Below are 20,949 nucleotides of genomic sequence, written 5' to 3'. Positions count from 1 at the left end.
TCTTGAGATTGAAAGCTGGAATCCTTCACCTCCAATGGAGGTTTCTAAAGAGAGAACTTTTGGAAGGGAGGGAAGGTTTCTAATTTGTGTTTTGAATAAATGAATTGAAAAAAGAGTTTAATAATTTTAAACCCATAAAATACATTAATAAATCAATAATAACAGTCCCCCAACTAAACTAACTTAAAAAGAAATTTACCAAAGTACCCCAACACGTTGGCCAAATTTGGTAGATTGCAGGTGGAATCCACGCCCCATGGACCTACTTACCGTGGGTACATTGACGCGCTGTCTTGCATGTACGTAGGTGGTGGCTGCAACCTGTCAAATTGGGGCCTGAGCCACAACCTCCACGTACGGGGCATGGGTCCATCTACTGGCCGTAGATTGCCATCCGTAGGTAACTATATTTTGACAGCTTTTTGGGGTCTTGGGGTCTTGGGGATTAGGCTTTAGGGTCCTCCTCAACGACCCCTTGGGTGGTCCTTGGGGAGTCGTCCCTTGATGTTTAACCGCTAAAACCCTCAACTTAAGATTGGGACAACATTCAAACACATGAAACCCCACAACAAACTCAAAACCAAACTAGTTAGGCTCTAGTTTCACTTACTAGTTTTCCAGGTCGTTACATTATCCCCCCTTGGGAACATTCATCCTCGAATGACACGTTAAACACTTTAATGAATCAAAGACTCAAGACTAGTAGACCATCATGTATGCAACATCATAAACAATGCACAAAACTAGGAGGAAACATCAACTCCATCTCAAACATGCTCAATGCAACCCAAGAAAGTAGGAACTGAATCTACCAACTCATTATGCATGAAAACTTCAACATTTCTATCATTGGAGGAATTACCTTCTCCAACTCAAATCATGCTCATCATAACATCATTAAACACATTATGCAATTTCTCTTAAAAGCATATTCAGGAATGTTCAACAATTCAACTTATGAAGCATATAATCAACTCATACTAAATGCATATCAACATGAGGAACATAATTCATAGAAACTAATTTTCTCATTTAAACATAAATTCATCAAGAACATGCATAACCTAAGGAGATCACGGAAACACATAATCACACATGACTCCAAAAGATGAAACAAGTTACAAGGAACTCTTGGTCTCAAGCTTGAATAGGAATAGAAGGAAAGAGATAAGGATATCGAAACTCTCAACACCCTTACTATTCATCACACCATTTCCTGAACATTTTCATGGAAACCACTTCGTTACTCTTCCATTTCTTAACTTGCCGGTTTCAGATCCCAACCGATACTTGTAAACTAGGTAGGTCCTCATTAAGCAACTCTTATTCACAAACTACCTTACCAATACCACTCAAGGTGATAATTCTAGTCAACCTAAATCATCAACATCAAGGATACCCAATGACCTTGCTATCTAAGCACATTATCTCCCTCTTGGGAGTAAGCCTATACAAACTCCTTTAAGCATCACTTCTTTAAATTCTAAGGTTGGAGCAAGTCATCACTAAACTTTCACACTCATCACACAAGATGATTCTAAACAATGATAAATACATATCTACTCTTCTTAGAGTAGTCTACTCACTCCACACATCTAGGCATTACTATAACACTCTTTTCATTAAATCTATCAACATACCTCACAACTCATCATGACTAAGTCGGGTTCTACCATCAACTAAACATAATCATAAAGCAACCCATTCATACTAAAGACAACATCACAATCTATCACCTCAAATCTAACAAGTCACATAGCCAGAATTGACATTACAACCAACTTTTTTCTCCCTCGATCCTTGTAACATAAGCCCTTCAAGTGGTCATACCCTAAAGACCATCGTATAAGGAATAAGAGAGAGAACTTATATAGTTAAACTCTATGGTACGACTTGAAGAATGAAGAAGTGAGACTTTCCTAACATCCAATAGCCTCCTATTCATAAATGTGGCACACTGCACACTATGAAAAAAACTCTACTAGATGTGGTTTAAGACATCCTAAAACCATCCAAAAATATTGTGCTCTGATACCATGTTTGTCACGACCCAGGGTACCCCCTAGATGCAACACGACGTACAAGACTCTACAAAGTCCCATACAAGCCTCATAGCATTCTTGAACATAAGATCATAGGAAAAAAATGCGGAATTAAAACTTTTCTTTAACAATCAAAGTCATTTTTCATAAAAAGCAAGCAAAAGTCTTTCTACACTTTGTCTCAAACCATCTACAATACTTTGAATAAACTTTGGGACTAAGCCCGTACAAAAGCTCTAAACAAAAAGTAAAAGACATAAAGGGAAATAATGAGTTCGTCCTCGAAACTATGAGGACTTACCAATTTTTCATCTCTTTGCTCCTTAGAAACCTATCCTTCAAGTATAGAACACCAAATCTCCAAACACTACACATTAGTAAAATGGAGAAATATGGGTTAGCACATTAGATGTACTAAGTAAGATAGCCAAGCAAAAACCATGCTTATAAAGGACATTTTATTTGAAATCATGCTTTCATGCCAATTTGAGAAAACCTTTATGAACATAAATATAAGAGGTATAATATACAAACATAACCAACATAAAAGTCATTTCATCATATTAGAACATAATCAACATATAACCTATTTCATAACATTAAGCTTTCACCTCAAGTAACACTCAGGCTATACTTTGTGCAATGTATGAACAACGTCCCATACCACCATCCACAATAGGTACCACATCAAGGTCACCAAAAGTGAACATGCCATTCATCCTTTCCATCTTTACACAATACTCATGCATAAGAGACATAAACATTTCATAAATCATATCAACACATTAGGACCATCATCTAGGGCAACCCTAAGTCATACTTGTGTAATGTATGAGTAACATCCCATACTACTACTCACATTAAGTACTCCTTTGGAGCCACCGTAGACAAGGCACATTGATATTCAATAAGTCATGACAAGGAAGTAACTTATGATACAATACAATCCAAGTGAAGCATACATCATCTTATTAAGCACATAAGTCAACATTCTTCATTAGCTTCATTACGAGCACCTTCACTAATTATACATTAACTCAACCTTATCATTAGCATCATCATAAGAGCACATTCATTTCATTTAACATTACATCATAAAGGAACACACAATAACGATCCTCAAAGCGTACTTGTGCAATGCATGTATGGCATCCCGTACTACCAGCCACACTAAGTAGTGAATTCTTGAGAATCCATAGTTCATTAATATTATTTGTGGGGGTAAGCCTTAACCGACATAGACCATGTGAACAATTCATGGAATCCCGGTGTCACCCTCACTGGATAAGGGATTCTTACTGGCCTAAGGTAGGACCATTACTTTTAGCTTAGGTGGATCCACTAGCTAGACCTATGTGGGCACATAGTTTATGAGATATGGAGATTGCTACTAGATACCCCACCTCAAATCACGAATGAGCACCCATCTCAAGAGATTGCTACTAGATACCCCGCCTCAACTCACGGATGAGTATCCATCCCCACCCAACATTCATTCATTCATTGAAAATCTCATAGATTCAAAGTTGAGAATAGCTTTTAACCTAAGAACCCCCTTATTGTGAGAAAGTCCTTTCACAATAACTCATTAACATTCATTATAGTACAATTGAGAATAACCTTTCAATTAACCCATCATCATTAACATTATCATTGAACTTCATTCATTCTTCATTCAAGTGTGTGTGTATGTGAGAATATCCTTTCACATAATTACCAGCATTCACAAGTTTTAATAGAGAGATAACATTCAATCCTAACATAATTAGCTTCTAAACATGATCATAATTCATTCATTTAGATCACACACATGCTCCACATTATAATTATACATTAACCTCCACATGTAGGGTACAAGGAATATGTATCCATCAATTCAATACCACAATATATATAGTAAGCAAACACCTCCACCTTTCAAGTGGATCAATCATCTCTTGCACAATTCTAATCCAACATGTAATTAGACAACAACATGACCTTCCAAGGCCATGATCAAGAGTCACCAACACACCCACACTTTATTCAAATTAAGGCATGTATAGTGATACAATTCAACAATATAAATCAATCTAGACATAATCCATAAACATCCATTCATGATCAACAACCCACTTCATAAGGTACAAGTTAGGAATTGAGAGAATTCATCGGTTCATTGAGTAATTCCATCATAAATCATTAATTAAACGCCAATACAATAATAATTTAACATTAGATACCATTTGAAAATGTTTGATGAAAGAACCCATGAGATTGAGTAAAAACCTAGATTTTCATACTTTGAAATCACCTTTGAATTGGCTCCTTGAATAGAAAATTAGACAAGGATAAAGACTACCATACCTTGCTATTGATTCCCCACAAAAATTGAAGAAGAAACACCTTGAAATCCCCAACCCTATCTTGATCTCCATTGGAGTTTCTAGAGAGGACTTTTTGAGAGGGAAGGATTTTCATTTGGGGTTTTGAAATAATAGAATGTAAAATAGAGTTAAACACTTTTAATACTCTTAAAATATGCAAATAAACCCAAAATAACCGTCCAAACACTTAACTAGCCAAGGGAGGAATTTACCAAACCACCCTTCGCGTGGACATGTCTTTGATAGCACATAGGTGCCATTCACGAGACCTAGACTCACGGACCGTGAGTCCATTCACGGACTGTTCTGTTGGTCTGTGGTTAGGGTCAGAGAGGTGCATTTATGGGCCATGACCTACGGAGGCCATCCATGGGGCGTGGATGGACCTACGGGGCATGTACAACTTTTGTAGGTCACCCCATTTTGGGAATCCTCATGGTTTCCTTAGGGTCTTGGGGTTTAGAATTATGGGTCCTCCTCAAGGGCCTTTAGGGTGGTCCTTGGGGAGTCATACCTTGACGTTTAACCCATAAACACCTCAACCATGGCTCAGGACAACACAAATAACCATCAAACCTCAAACTAAACTCTAACACACACACGTTAGGCTCTAGTTTAACTTATTCATTTTAAGGGTCATTACATGCTATAAGAATAGATGGTGGTAATGTGAATGAGAAAGCTCCTCAAGGTAATCAAGATCCTCAAGTTAACCAAGCTCCAATTGATCCCGTAGTTGAGAATGTGACGCATGTAGAGTTTAGGTCTACTGTCCAAATGTTGGCTCAAGTCGTGCTGACTTAATCCAATAGAGAATTTGTAGCTCCGGTCAATCTTAATATGAATTCTGCCGCTTCTAGATTGAGGGATTTTTCAAGAATGAACCCTCCCGAGTTTCATGGTTCAAAAGTTGGAGTGGATCCTCAAGAATTTGTGAAAGAGGTTAACAAAATAATTAATTGCATGGGTTGACTTCAGTAGAGAAAGAGTAGTTAGCCGCTTACCAATTGAAGAGTGTGGATCAAGTATGGTATACTCAATGGAAGAATAATAGGCCGGTAAGAGCGCGTCCAATAGAGTGGGAAGTGTTCAAATAGGCTTTCCTTGATAGATTCTTTCCCTGAGAGTTGAGGGAAGATAAGGTGAAAGAGTTCATTAACCTTCATCAAGGAGGTATGAGTGTTCAAGAATATTTTCTAAAGTCTACTCAATTGACCAAGTATGCTCCGACTTTAGTGGCGGATTCAAGAGATATGATGAGTAGGTATTTGACGGGTGTGTCTTGATTGTAGAGAAAATAATTTAATTCGGCAATGCTTCCTAATAATATGGATATCTCCAAGACAAGAATAGGGGGGTAAGAAGAGCTAGAATCGGTTATGGGAATTATTCCAATGCTAAGTCTGATGGACAAGGTCGACCAAGGTTCATAAAAAGGTTCTCCCTCTAAGGCTCCTTTAGTTCTACAAGGGTCAACAAGGATAGGGTGTCTAATCCTAATCCTCAAGGAGCCAATACTGGTGGTTCTTAAGTTGCTAGGCCTAATTGTGCAATGTGTGGTAGAAAATATGATGGCAAGTGCCTAGTTGAGTCGAATGGGTGCTATGGTTGTGGAAAGGGTGGCCAAAAGATGAGAGATTGCCTAGTACTCATGGCCAAGGGGATAGAAGGCAAGCAAGTTCCTACAAATGGTTCATATTACAATGCTCTAAAGAAAAACCGCTTTTATGCTCTTCAATCCCGAGGTAACCAAGAGATCTCCTTAGATGTTGTGACCGGTATGTTAAAAGTCTTTTCTATTGATGTATATGCCTTGTTAGATCCCGGTGATACTTTTTCCTTTGTGACACCTTTTGTAGCCATGAAGTTTGAAATACTCCCCAAAGTGTTAGTAGAGCCTTTTTAGGTTTCTACCCCGATTAGTGACTCGGAGGTTCCTAAAATAATTTGTAGAAGTTTTCCCATTTCATGATCCCATAAATTTACTTTGGTGGATTTTATAGAGTTGGAAGTGTATAATTTGATGTGATTTAGGGTATGGTTTGGTTGCATGCATGTTATGCCTTTATCAATTGTAGGACTCGGGTGGTTAGAATATTCTAATTTCTGAATGAGCCTATCTTAGAGTTGAAGGGGGGAAATTCTATGCCTAGAGGTCAATTTGTCTCTTGCCTTAAAGCTAGGAAGATGATCTCCAAAGGGTGTATTTACCATCTTGTTGGGGTGATAGATGTTGAGTCTGAAACCCCTTCTCTAGATTTGATTTCGATAGTGAATGAGTTTCTGGAAGTCTTTCGCGATGATTTACCCGGTGTTTCTCCAGAGAGGGAAATAGATTTTGGTATTGACCTTTTACCAGATACGCCACCTATCTCCATTCCGTCTTATAGAATGGCTCCGGCCGAGTTGATAGAGTTGAAAGATCAACTAACAAATTTGTTAGATAAGGGGCTTTATTTGACCGAGTACAAATCCATGGGGTGCTCCGGTATTGTTTGTTAGAAAGAACGACGGGTCTCTTAGAATGTGCATCGATTAGCATCAAATGAATAAAGTTATCATCAAGAATAAATATTCCCTTCAAAGAATTGATGATTTGTTTGACCAACATCAAGGGGCTAGCTATTTCTCTAAGATTGATCTTCGTTCGGGTTATCACCAATTAAGGGTGAGAGGGGTTGATATTCCCAAGACGGCCTTTAGGCTCTGGTATGGTCACTATGAATTTGTGGTTATGTCATTTGGGTTGAAAAATGCCCCGACGACATTTATGGATTTGATGAATAGAGTGCTTAGACATTACCTTGATATATTTGTGATTGTGTTTATTGATGATTTTTTGATCTATTCAAGGAGTGAGAAGGAACATATGAACCATTTGAGAATTAAGTTAAATGTTGTTAAGGACCAACAACTTTTTGCAACGTTTAAAAAGTGTGAATTTTTGTCGAGGTCTGTAACTTCACTTGGTCACATTGTGTCAAAAAAGGGTATTGAGGTAGATCCTAAGAAGACGGATGCGGTCAAGAGTTGGACTAGACCTCTTATTCCTTTCGACATTAGAAGCTTATTGGGGTTGATCGGTTACTAAATGAGGCTTGTTGAGGGGTTATCCTCCATTGCTTCTCCGTTGACGGCTTTGACTAAAACCAAAGCTAATTTTGAGTGGTCGGAGGCTTGTGAGAAAAGCTTCCAAGAGTTCAAGGATAGACTTACTCCTGCTATGGTGTTAACCTTACCGGAGAGTACATGTGATTTAGTACTATATCGTGATGCCTCTATAGTGGGGTTGGGATGTGTGCTCATGCAAAATGTAAGGTAATTGCCTATGCTTCAAGGAAACTTAAATTTTGTGAGAAGAATTATCCGACACATGATCTTGAATTAGAGGCGGTTATATTTACCTTGAAACATGAAGGCATTGTTTGTATGCAGTTCATGTGGATGTTTTAATCGATCACAAGAATCTTCAATATGTGTTTAGTCAAAAGGACTTGAATCTTCGACAAAGAAGGTGGTTAGAACTCTTGAAGGACTATGATATGAGTGTCCTTTACAACCCGACAGGGCTAATGTTGTAGTGGATGCACTTAGTAGATTATCCATGGGTAACGTGGCTCATGTCGAGGTTGCAAAGAAAGAATTGGTTCGTGAGGTGCATTGGCCCGACAAGGTGTCTAACTAGTGGATTCTACCAAGGGTGGTGTCATGGCCATAGTGATTCCAAGTCATCCTTTGTGATGGATGTGAAGTCTCAGCAAGGTCTTGATCCTTTATTAGTGGAGTTGAAAGAATCGGTCTTCAAAAAGTCCATAGAGGCTTTCTCCCAAGGGGGATATGGGGTACTTAGGTACCAAGGTCTATTATGTGTTCCTGATGTTGACAGTTTGAGGGAGAAAATTTTAGAGAAGGCTTCATAGTTCTCGATATTCTATTCATCCGGGAGCCACCAAGATGTACCCTGATCTACGAGAAGTCTATTGGTGGAAAGAAATGAAAAAGGATATTGCGGGATTTGTGGCCAATGTTTCGAACTGTCAACAAGTTAAGGTCGAGCATCAAAGACCGGGAGGCTTATTACAAAATATACAAATTCCCACTTGGAAGTGGGAAGAGGTGAATATTGATTTTATTGTGGGTTGGCCTCGTACCCGAAGGCAACATGATTCTATTTGGGTCATTATAGATCGGATAACAAAATCAGCCCACTTCATTCCCATCATGGTTTCTCTTTCGGCGGAAGACTATGCAAAATAATATATGTAAATGAGATAGTGAAGTTGCATGGGGTCCCTTTATATATAATTTCGGATCGGGGTACTCAATTTACTTCAAACTTTTGGAAGTCATTCCAAAAAGGGCTTGGTACTAAGGTTAAGCTTAACATGACTTTTCATCCCCAAACCGATAGGCAAGCAGAGTGTACCATCCAAACATTAGAAGATATGTTGAGGGAATGTGTTATAGATTTCAAAGGTAATTGGGATGACCACCTTCCATTAATAGAGCTAGCTTACAATAATAGTTATCACTCCAGTATTGATATGGCTCCTTTTGAAGCCTTGTATGGTAGGAGATGTAGGACTCCAGTTGGTTGGTTTGAGGTAGGTTAAATTTATCTTATTGGTCCCGAATCGGTTTTTGAGGCTATTGAGAAACTTTGTCTCATTAGAGAGAGGTTAAGAATAGCTCAAACTAGACAAAAATCTTATGCAAAAGTCAGAAAAAAGGAATATAAAATTTGAAGTGAATGATTGGGTCAATTTGAAAATCACACCCATGAAGGGTGTGATGATATTTGGCAATAAAGCGAAACTTAGTCCTCGATATGTAGGCCCATATCAATTTTTTCAACGTATTGGGAAAGTTTCCTATGAGTTGGATTTGTCAAATGATTTGGCCCCGGTTCATCCTGTATTCCATGTTTCTATGCTTAAAAGGCGCATTGGAGATCCGACATCTATTATTCCCTTAGAAGGGTTGGGAGTTAATGAAGCCTTTCCTATGAAGAGGTTTCGGTAGAGATCCTTGAGTGCCAATTTATGTAACACCTCAGAAACTAGTAGACAAAACTTGACCCTCAAGCTAGGGTTCTAAGGTTTGATGTATGTGAACTAGAGTAGTATATGAGACTTTCCGTACTTTGAATGAGGGGCTTAGTAGTTGAACGTCAAGACACATGTTAGACCCTATAACTTAGAAGACTATTTATGTATTGTATAGGGTCGCAAGGGCCTAAGCTATCAAGGTAGTGTGAAAGAGACCTTGTTCTCATAGGTGAATAGTTGGAGATTGGGCAGCTTGATCGCCCAAGGTACTTCGCGATGCGCTAAAGGGCACCTAAGGTCTCCTAGTGGGCTGTACCCTTTGTCCTTGATTCTGGAAGAAAGGGCGAGCTAAGTCATAGTTCCCAGCCTACTTGGCGAATCGCCCAAAAGACCCCTAGATCGCCTAGTGAAACTGCACCATTATGGACCTTGCTGGAAAAATGGCGAACCAAGGGTCCACTTGGCGAGCTATGATGGTGCAAAGTGCGAGCAAGGACGGGAAAGTTAGTAATTTTTTTAGTTAAAATCTTTAGGGTCCTTAGTTCTTTACCAAAGTTGACCTTACATTATTCTGTTACTTTCCTAGCAACTATATAAACATATTAGACCTAAGTTTACCTCTATTAAGTAATTTTCCCTAGAATTAAAAGAAAACCCGTCTGCATCCTCTCCATAGAATAGTTCTCTCTCTAAGAAAAACCTCCATTAAAGACGGAGATAGAGATTGAGGCTTGGGTCAAGAACAAACTCCATTGTTGAGAGCTTGCTTTACGGATTTCATTAAAGGTATGTTTAGATTATCATCTACAGGTTCTTCCACCCATAGATTCCCCTAGAATTTCCCCTAATATGTGAAGAAGAAACCCAATGAAGCTAGGACTACTTGCAATGTACGGGTTTTAGGTGGGTATGATTCCAAATGATTGGATACTACTCATATATGATTAATTTAGTGTTGATTCATGATATTATAAAGAATTTAGGTGAATTCCTTGGTTAACCATAAATTTCAAAGTATGTGGGTTTATGCTTTTGGATGAAAAATTGATGATTCTTGCTAGATTATCTTGGGTTGTTATCATGTATACAACTTGTCCAAGAATGGGAATATGAAATAATGAATTGAACTAGGATTATGCATGTATGATAGAACATGAATTATAGTGATTGAAATTGGGACTCCATGGTGATTTATGCTTACAATTTCCTATGACTAAGGCTTAGGGCTAATGTTTCTTGTAATCTAACTAGTATGATGATTGTGGAATAAAGTTTGAATGTGGGATTGAAGTCATAATCTTAATAACTAGGGTTAAAGAGTAAGTCTAATATGATGAGATAACTTGCATGTATGTAGAATGTGAAAGGTACTCTCACAAAGAATAATTCAAGATAGAAAGGCTAAATATCTAAAATGAGTCATGCTTGTTAGAATAGAATGGCTTGAAGTTGAGACTTATGATTCCTTCATGTATAGATGATTTATGTATCTTGGGATGGTAGATCTCTTGATAGCTTTGGATGGTAGATCTCATGGTAGCTTGGGATTGAGGAATTAAGCTCTCCTAAGGTTAGCTTGAATTAGCATTGGTAGAATGCTTTTCATGGTAGCTTGCATTAGTATAGGCATGGTGGCCTAGGATTGAGGATCTATACTCTCCTAAGGGTAGCTTGCACTAACATTGTTAGAATGCATTTCCTTGTATCTTGACATTGTTAGGCCAAGACCATTACATGATAACTTAGGATTGATACACCATACTCTCCTAAGGATAGCTTAGGGTTGAGGGATTCATACTCCCCTAAGGGTAGCTTGCATCCTATTGATTGATGCATGGTGGCTAGGTTTGTATACCTGTATCCTTCCTAGGATAGCTTGGGTTGCATAGTATGGTGTTTTCCATGGTAGCTAGGTCTAGCATAGTAGTATGTGATTCTTTGATAGTTTAGAATGATGATTAGTATGCATTGAGTAAGTTATCCTAAAGGAGTACTTAGTATGAGTGGTAGCATGGGATGCAATTCATACAATGCACAAATATGACTTGAAGCTACTTATGAATTGGCCTCTTATGTGATGTATGACTAGCTTGGATTGTTGCTATAGTTGCCTTCCGTGATACGATTGACTTATGGTGATAGTTCCTTGTCAATACAAAGAAGGTCTATAGTGGCACCTTGAAATGGTTAATATGAATAGGGTGACTTCAAGATACGCTTAGTGTGTGTGGTATTATAAGATGGCCCACATGCATTCCACAAGTGTGCCTTGAGGTTACATAGAGGTATAAGTGCTCTTATGATATGAAAACCTACGTCTTGACTATGAGGGTGGACTATGACCAAGAATGACCAAAGAGAGGTACTTAGCTTGGATAGTATTATGGGATCCTATCTTTCCCCTGCACATGTATGCTTGGAGGTGGCTTGTGGAGTAGTTCTATTGAATATAAAAGACTAATGGTTGAAATATAAATTTATGTATGTCTTATGTTGACTTGTGATGATATGATGTATATGTTGGAGTTTATGTTACAAATATTTTATTGTCTCTTATGCTTATGTCTTATGTTGATTAATCATTTGGGATGTTTTATGTTGGTATGTTAGCTTTCATACTTGTTACATTTTGTACTAACGAATATTGCCTACATTTTAATCAAATGTAGGGTGTTGGGTGATTGAGATGATTGAAGGCTAGGTTCGTAAGGTGCAAGAAGACTTGAATAATTGGTGAGTCCTCATAGCTTCGAGGACAAACCCACTATGTTCGTTTTATGTCATTTCTTATGTTTTAGACTTTATATGGGCTGCGTCCCAAGACTTTTATTCATGTTATTCATAGATGGTTTGAGACAAAGGCTTAGTAAAGACTTCCGCTTTTATGAAATGTTTTCGATTGAATGTTTTAAAGAAAGTTTCAAATTTCCCCTACTTTTCTATGATCGTATGTTATGATGACGCTACGGGCTTGAATTAGACCCCTTCGGGGTCGAGTACGTCGTGTTATATCTAGGGGGTACCGTGGGTCGTGACAAACTTCGTATCAGAGCATAAGGTTTTTGGATAAGTTTTAGGATTTTTCAAACCACGTCAAAGTAGAGTCTTATTAATGGGTGTGAGTTGCGATACATTTAAGATTATGAGTCTTTTGGAAGCTTAGAAAAAGTCTCACTTCTTCATTATTTTAGTCGTACCATATAGTTTGGCTTTAGTTGGCCCCTTTACTAATCTGTGCCCATTGTTTTTCGGGGTATGGCTAATACGAGGGTGAATGCTAGAAAAGAAGGGAAAGACATTGGGGACCAGGAGATTCCTCCCCAAATTCCACAACAAGCTCCTCCTCAAGTTCCTAATGACCCTCCTATTTCGAATGTCACTCTAGCAGAGTTTAGGGCTTCTATGCAATTGTAGGCTCAAGCCTTGACAACGCAAGTCAATAGAGAGGGAGTGGCTCCAGCAAACTCTATTGGTGGAATGGGTGCTTATAGGATTATGGAGTTGTTGAGGTTGAACCCTCTGGAGTTTAGTGGCTCCAAGGTGGAAGAGGATCCAAATGGGTTCACATATGAGGTTTATAAGATAGTTTCCATCATAGGGGTAACTTCTAGAGAAAAACTGGCACTGACTGCTTACCAATTGAAGGATGTTTCCCAAATTTGGTATGAGCAATGGAAAGATGCTAAGCCGGTAGAGGTGGGCTCTACATAGTGGGAAACTTTTAAGTTGACATTTCAAGTTAGGTTCTTTCCTCAGGAGTTCAGGGGGGCTAAGTTGGAAGAGTTTATAAAGCTTAAGCAACACAACATGAATGTCAATGAGTATGCCTTGGAGTTCACTCTTTTGTTTAAGTATGCTCCATCTTTGGTAGCAAGTCATAGGGATTTGATGAATAGGTTCATGATGGGGGAGTCCATTTTGGTAGAAGAAGAATGTCGTACGGCAATGCTTGTTGATGATATGGATATCTCACATCTAATGGTGTTTGCCCAAAAGATAGAAAAGTCAAAATTCAAGAAGAAGAGGGCTATGAAAAAAAATAGGTCTAGGGTGGATAATGATGGGTCCGATGGATATAGTCGTTTTAAGAATCAACAAAAGTTTTCCAAACAAGACTATTCTAATGCTCCTAAGTATAAAGATGAGAGGGTGTCTACCCCTAGGCCACAAGGGAAAGGTAGTGAATCTCTATGGCCCACTTATTCTAGGTGAGGTAAGAGGCATGAGAATAAATGTTTGGCTGGTAGAGATGGTTGTTATGGATGTGGTGAGAGTGTCCACAGAAATAAAGATTGCCCAAAGGCAAAGGCTACTATAAGAGAGGGATAGCAAGTTGACTCTAGTGGTGGGGATGATGAGATTCCAAAGATGAAAAGGTTTTATGCTCTTCAATCTAGAGAAGATCAAGAGTGATCTCCTCATGTCCCTTCCGGTATGTGTTTCTTTTATGTCTTAGAAAATTTCCAGATTTCTTGTCTTTTGTGACTTATTATTTTGGACTTGATGTTGTACTATCTATAAATGATGTTTACAAAATCATGTGCTGGTTTGTTCCCAAGGGGGATATAGTGTGCCTTCCCAATAAGGCTACTATGTGATTATGCGTTGCTATGATTTCCCCATATGCATGTTCATGAAAATGCCTAGGTCTTGTTAGATATGACTTACATGCATTGTTTTGCCTCATGTCGTATCATCCTTGAGTCAATATGCATTTTAGGCTCCATGTAGTGTGTGGTGAGCATATTGTAGCTAGGAGATGGTAGTTCCCCCTTGAAATTGAATAGATAAAGAATTTCATGCATGTTGGGTTGGTAGATTAGTTCCTACTCCCTTGTGTTGCATTGATTAAGCTTAGCTTGGATTGAAGTTTTCCTCCTTGGTTGCGTGCATTTAGATGTAGCACATGCATATTGCGCTACTAGTCTAAAGTTGTTCCCTTTGGGAAGTATTTACAAAGGTCATTCGAGGATGAATGCTCCCAAGGTGGAGATATTGTAACACCTCGGAAACCAGTAGACCAAATTAGTGCCTCGAGCTATGGTTCTAAGGTTTGATGTATGTGAAATAGAGTCGTAGATGATACTTTTCGTACTTTGAATGAGGGGTTTAGTAGTTGAACGTCAAGATACGTGTTAGACACCGTAGCTTAGAAGACTATCTATGGAATGGTATAGGGTTGTAAGGGCCTAAGCTATCAAGGTAGTGTGAAAGAGAGCTTGTTCTCCTAGGTGCCTAGTTGGCGATTGGGCAGCTTGATCGCCCAAGGTACTTGTCCATGCGCCAAAGGGAACCTAAGGTCGCCTAGTGGGTTGTCCCCTTTGACCTTGATTTTGGAACAAAGTGCAAACTAATTGATAGCTTACCAACCAACTTGGCCAATCACCCAAAAGTCCCCTAGATTGCCTAGTGAAACCGCCCCATTATGGACCTTGATGGAAAAATGGGCGAGCCAAGGGTCCATTTCGCAAGTCGCCTAGTGCAGTTGGCGAGCCATGATGGTTTAAAGGCCGAGCAAGGACAAGAGGGTTAGTAATTTGTTTTAGTTAAAACGTTTAGCGTCATTACTTCTTTACCAAAGTTGACACTACATTATTCTATTGCTTTCCTAGCAACTACAATAACTTATTAGACCTAAGTTTACCTTTATTAAGTTATTCTACCTAGAATTAAAAGAAAACCCATCTTCATCATCTCCATAGAATATTTCTCTCTACGAAGAACCTATATTGAAGAAGGAGATAGAGCTTCAGGCTTGGGTCAAGAACAAAGTCTATTGTTGAGAGCTTGCTTTAGGGCTTCGATTAAAGGTATGTTTAGCTTTTAATCTACGAGTTCTTTCACTCATTGATTCCCCTAGAATTTCCCCCAATTTGTGAAGAAGAAACCCAATCAAGCTAGGGTTACTTGCAATGTACGTGTTTTGGATGGGTATGATTCCAAATGGTTGGATACTACTCATATACGATTAATTTATTGTTGATTCATGATATTATAAAGAATTTAGGTGAATTCCTTGGTAAATTTCAAAGTATGTGGGTTTATGCTTTTGGATGAGAAATTGATGATTCTTGCTAGATTATCTTGGGTTGTTATCATGTATACAACTTGTCAAAAAGTGGGAATATGAAATCATGAACTGAACTAGGATTATGCATGTATGATAGAACATGAATTATAGTGATTGAAATTGGGACTCTATGGTGATTTATGCTTACAATTTCCTATGACTAAGGCTTAGGGATAATGTTTCTTGTGATCTAGACTAGTATGATGATTGTGGAATAAAGCTTGAATGTGGGTTTGAAGTCATAATGTTGATCATAAGGCCTTAAAGAGTAACTCTATGATGAGATAGCTTGCATGTATGTAGAATGTGAAAGATATTCTCACATAGAATGATTCTAGATAGAAAGGCTAATTACGTAAAATGAATTGTGCTTTTAAGAATAGAATGGTTTGGAGTTTAGACTTATGATTCCTTCATGTATAGTTGATTTATGTATCTTGGGATGGTAGATCTCATGGTAGCTTGGGATGGTAGATCTCATGGTAGTTTGGGATTAAGTAATTAAGCTCTCCTAAGGTTAGCTTGAATTAGCATTGGTAGGATGCTTTTCATGGTAGCTTGCATTAGTATAGGCATGGTGGCCTAGGATTGAGGATCTATACTCTCCTATGGGTAGCTTGCACTAGCAGTGTTAGAATGGGTTTCCTGGTAGCTTGACATTGTTAGGTCAAGACCATTACATGGTAACTTAAGATTGGGACACCATACTCTCCTAAGGATAGCTTAGGGTTGAGGGATTCATACTACCCTAAGGGTAGCTTCCATCCTATTGATTGATTCATGGTGGCTAGGTTGGTATGCTTCTATGTTTCCTAGGATAGCTTGGGTTGCATAGAAAGGTGATTTGCATGGTAGCTAGGTCTAGCATAGTAGTATGCTATTCTTTTATAGTTTAGAATGATGCTTAGTAAGCATTGCGTAAGTTAGCCTAAATGAGTACGTAGTGTGAGTGGTAGCATGGGATGCAATTCATACATTGCACAAATATGACTTGAAGCTATTTATGAATTATCCTCTTATGTGATGTATGAGTAGCTTGGATTGTTGCTATAGTTGCCTTCCATGATACGATTGACTTATGCTGATAGTTCCTTGTCAAGATGTAGTAGGTCTATAGTGGCACATAGAAATGGTTAATATGAATAGGGTGACTTCAAGATGTGCTTAGTGTGTGTGGTATTATGGGATGGCCCACATGCATATACAAATGTGCCTTCAGGTTACATAGAAGTATAAGTGCTCTTATGATATGAAAACCTACGTCTTGACTATGAGTGTGGACTATGACCAAAAATGGCCAAAGAGAGGTACTTATCTTGAATAGTATTATGGGATCCTATCCTTGCCTTACACAAGTATGCTTGGAGGTGGCTTGTGGAGCAGTTCTCTTGAATATAAAGACTAATGGTTGAAGTATGAATTTATGTATGTTTTATGTTGACTTGTGATGATATGATGTATATGATGGAGTTTATGTTACGAATATTTTATTGTCTCTTATTGTTATGTCTTATGTTGACTAATCATTTGGGATTGTTTATGTTAGTTTGTTAGATTTCATACTTGGTACATTTTGTACTAACGTACATTGCCTACATTCTAATCAAATGTAGGGAGTTGGGAGATTGATTTTGCTTGAAGTCTAGGGTGGTAAAGGTGCAAGAGGACTTGAAGAATTGATGAGTCCCCATAGCTTCGAGGACAAACCCACTGTGTTCCTTTTATGTCATTTCTTATGTTTTAGACTTTATATGGGCTGCGTCCCAAGACTTTTATTCATGTTATTCATAGATGGTTTAAGACAAAGGCTTAGTAAAGACTTACGCTTTTATGAAATGTTTTTGATTGAATGTTTTAAAGAAAGTTTTACATTTCCCCTACTTTTCTATGATCGTATGTTTTGATGATGCTACGAGCTTGTATTTGACCCCTTCGGGGTCGAGTACGTCGTGTTATGTCTTGGGGTACCCCTATGTCATGACAAACATGGTATCAGAGCATAAGGTTTTGGGATAAGTTATAGGATGTTTCAAATCACATCTAAGTAGAGTCTTATTCATAGGTGTGAGTCGCGACACATTTATGAATAGGAGTTTATTGGATGATTAGGAAAATTTTCACTTCTTCATTCTCTTAGTCGTGCCATATAATTTGGCTTTAGTAGGCCCATTTTCTAATCCGTGCCCGTTGTTTTTCACGGTATAGCTAATACGAGGGCGAATGATAGGAAAGAAGGGGAAGACGTTGGGGACCATGAGATTCCTTCCCAAATTCCACAACAAACTCCTTCTCAAGTTCCTAATGACCCTCCTATTGGGAATGTCACTCTAGCAGAGTTTAGGGCTTCTATGGAATTGTAGGCTGAAACCTTTACGGCGCAAGCCAATAGAGAGGGTGTGGCTCCGGCAAACTCTAAAGGGGAATGGCTGCTTATAGGATTATGGATTTCTGGAGGATGAACCCTCCGGAGTTTAGTGGCTCCAAGGTAGAAGAGGATCCAAAGGGGTTCATAGATGATGTTTATAAGACAGTTGCCATCATGGGGGTAACTTCTAGAGAAAAAGCGGAACTGACCGCTTACGAATTGAAGGATGTTTCCCAAATTTGGTATGACCAATGGAAAGATGCTAGGCCGGTAGAGGTGGCCCCTACAGAGTGGGAAACTTTTAAGTTGGCATTTCAAGATAGGTTCTTTCCTTGGGAGTTCAGGGAGGCTAAGTTGGAAGAGTTCATAAAGCTTAAGCAAGGCAGCATGAGTGTCTATGAGTATGCCTTGAAGTTCACTCTTTAGTGTAAGTATGCTCCATATTTGGTAGCAACTCCTAGGGATTTGATAAATAGGTTCATGACGGGGGTGTCTAATTTGGTAGAAAAAGAATGTCGTACGACAATGCTTGTTCATGATATGGATATCTCACGTCTTATGGTGTTTGCCCAAAAGATAGAATAGTCAAAACTCAAGAAGGAGAGGTCTAGGGAGAAAAATAGGTCTAGGGTGGATAATGATAGGTCCGATGGACATAGTCGATCTAAGAATCAACTAATGTTTTCCAGACAAGGGTATTCTAATGCTCCTAAGTATAAGGATGAGAGGGTGTCTACCCCTAGGACACAAGGGAAATGTAGTGAGTCCCTATGGCCCACTTGTTCTAGGTTTGGTAAGAGGCATGAGAGTAAGTGTTTGGCTAGTAGAGATGGTTGTTATGGATGTGGTGAGAGTGTCCACAAAAATAAATATTGGCCAAAGGCAAAGGCTACTATAAGAGAGGGTTAGCAAGTTGCCTCTAGTGGTGGGGATGATGAGACTCCAAAGATGAATAGGTTTTATGCTCTTCAATCTAGAGAAGGTCAAGAGTGATCTTCTCATGTCCCTTCCAGTATGTGCTTCTTTTATGTTTTTGAAAACTTCCAAATTTCTTGTCTTTTATGACTTATTATGTTGGACTTAATGTTGTCCTTGCTAGGAAGGACTATATGGTAGGAGGTGTAGATCTCTGTTTGGGTGGTTTGAAGTGGGTGAAATTGCTTTAATCGGTCCCAAACTATTTTATGAGGCCATTTAGAACATTTGACTCATAAGAGAGAGGTTGAGAACAACCCAAAGTCGGCAAAAGTCTTATGCCAACAATAGAAGAAGGGATCTAGAATTTGAGGTTGGTGATTGGGTCTATTTGAAAATCTCAGGTATTAAAGGTGTGATGAGGTTTGGAAAGAAGGGGAAACTTAGTCTATGGTATGTATGCCCATATCAAATCTTTAAGTGTATTGGGAAAGTTGCCTATGAATTAGATTTGCCAAATGAATTGACTCTGGTTCACCCGGTATCTCATGTTTCTATGCTGAAGAAGTACATTGGTGACCCGGTAACTATATTCCTTTAGAGTGTTTGGTAGTCGACGAGAGCCTTTCTTACGAAGAGATTCTGCCTATGAATTAGATTTGCCAAATGAATTGACTCTGGTTCACCCGGTATCCCATGTTTCTATGCTCAAGAAGTGCATTGGTGACCCGGTAACTATCATTCCTTTAGAAGGTTTGGGAGTTGACGAGAGCCTTTCCTACGAAGAGATTCTGGTAGAGATCCTAGACCGGCAAGTTAAGAGGTTGAGAAACAAAGAAGTAGCTTCCGTTAAGGTTTTATGGAGGAATCACTTAGTTAAGGGTGCTACATGGGAGGCTGAGGCGGATATGAAGTCCCTCTATCCCCATCTATTTCCTTCTACTCCTATCCAAACTTGAGGTAAGTAGTTTTCTTCAGTTGGTGTTTTGGAAGTCATATGTGCTATAAGTGTTCTTTATGATTTCCTTATGATATGCATGTTCTTGTGAAAATTCATATTTAGAATAAATTGAGTTTTCATGATTTATATGTTCGTCGTGTTGATTTACATTTTTGTATGATGATTGCATATTTTACTTCATGAGGTTATATGTTTACCATGCTTAGTTATGTTGATGATGAACATGCTTAGTTATGCTTTTGATGAAATGACATATTAGCTTCATATTGTGGTGTTGAGGTTGCTTTGAGTTGGAAAAGGTAATTCCTCCTATGATGATATGAAATGATGAAGTTTTGTGCATAATGGGTTGTGGATGTAGCTCCTACTTCCTTGTGTTGCGTTGCATATGTATTGAGAATGTAGTTGATGTTTCCTCTTATGAATTGTTCATTATTTTAATGTTGCATGCATGATGGGTTGTTAGTCTTGAGTCTTTAATTCCATAAGGTGTCTAAATCTCCATTCGAGGACAGATGTTCCCAAGGGGGAGATAATGTAACCCTACGGAAAATGGTAGGTTAAACTACAGCCTAAATGTAAGGGTAAAGATCATAAAATGACTCCCCGAATGTAAACAAGTCATCTAGGGTTGAAATGAGGTTTATAAGGGTCAAAGCCAAGAGGCAAGTGCCAAGTAAAAGGGGCCAAGCCAAAGCCCAAGGCTGCCTCTTGCCTATGCACACTGCCTCACCCTTCACGAGGGGGACCACGGACCGTGGTCCTCACCACGGCTCGTAAAGCTTACTTGCCCATGGAAACTGCCACCCAAAATCCTTGCTACTGCCTCAACTTCCACAGCCATCACCACGGCTCGTGGGAGTCCTCGTGTTTTTGCCTTAGGCATTGATCTAAGGGTCGCAGTGGCAAGGCCATTGCCTTAAGGAGCACAAGAGGGACCACAGCTTGTGGTGTTGACCACGGCTCGTGGAGCCCCTCATCGTAATGCCTTGGGCTTGTGAGCCAAAATCCCTAAGTTCCTAGCAACTGTCCCAACCTTCACGGGCAGGATCATGGATCGTGGTCCTCACCACGGCTCGTTAAGGTGCTCGTGACACCTAGGTGTGGTCTATAAATGATGGTAATTTAAGTGTTTTCCTTTTTAAGTCCAATCAAAGTGAGGTCGTTTGGGTATTTTTAGGG

General features: G+C 39.0%; 1 pseudogene; it reads left to right on the top strand.

Moving 5' to 3' along the window:
• LOC125812754 (uncharacterized) overlaps nucleotides 1–20,547 on the top strand; it is a 38,673-nt pseudogene extending 18,126 nt beyond the window's left edge.
• Nucleotides 20,548–20,949: the final 402 nt, after the last annotated feature.

Source organism: Solanum verrucosum, unplaced genomic scaffold, assembly GCF_900185275.1.
Source record: "Solanum verrucosum unplaced genomic scaffold, falcon-dt-bn FXZP01000033.1, whole genome shotgun sequence".
Lineage (NCBI taxonomy): Eukaryota > Viridiplantae > Streptophyta > Magnoliopsida > Solanales > Solanaceae > Solanum > Solanum verrucosum.
Note: the sequence above shows the minus strand (reverse complement) of the source record. Positions and strands in the feature narration are given on the sequence as shown.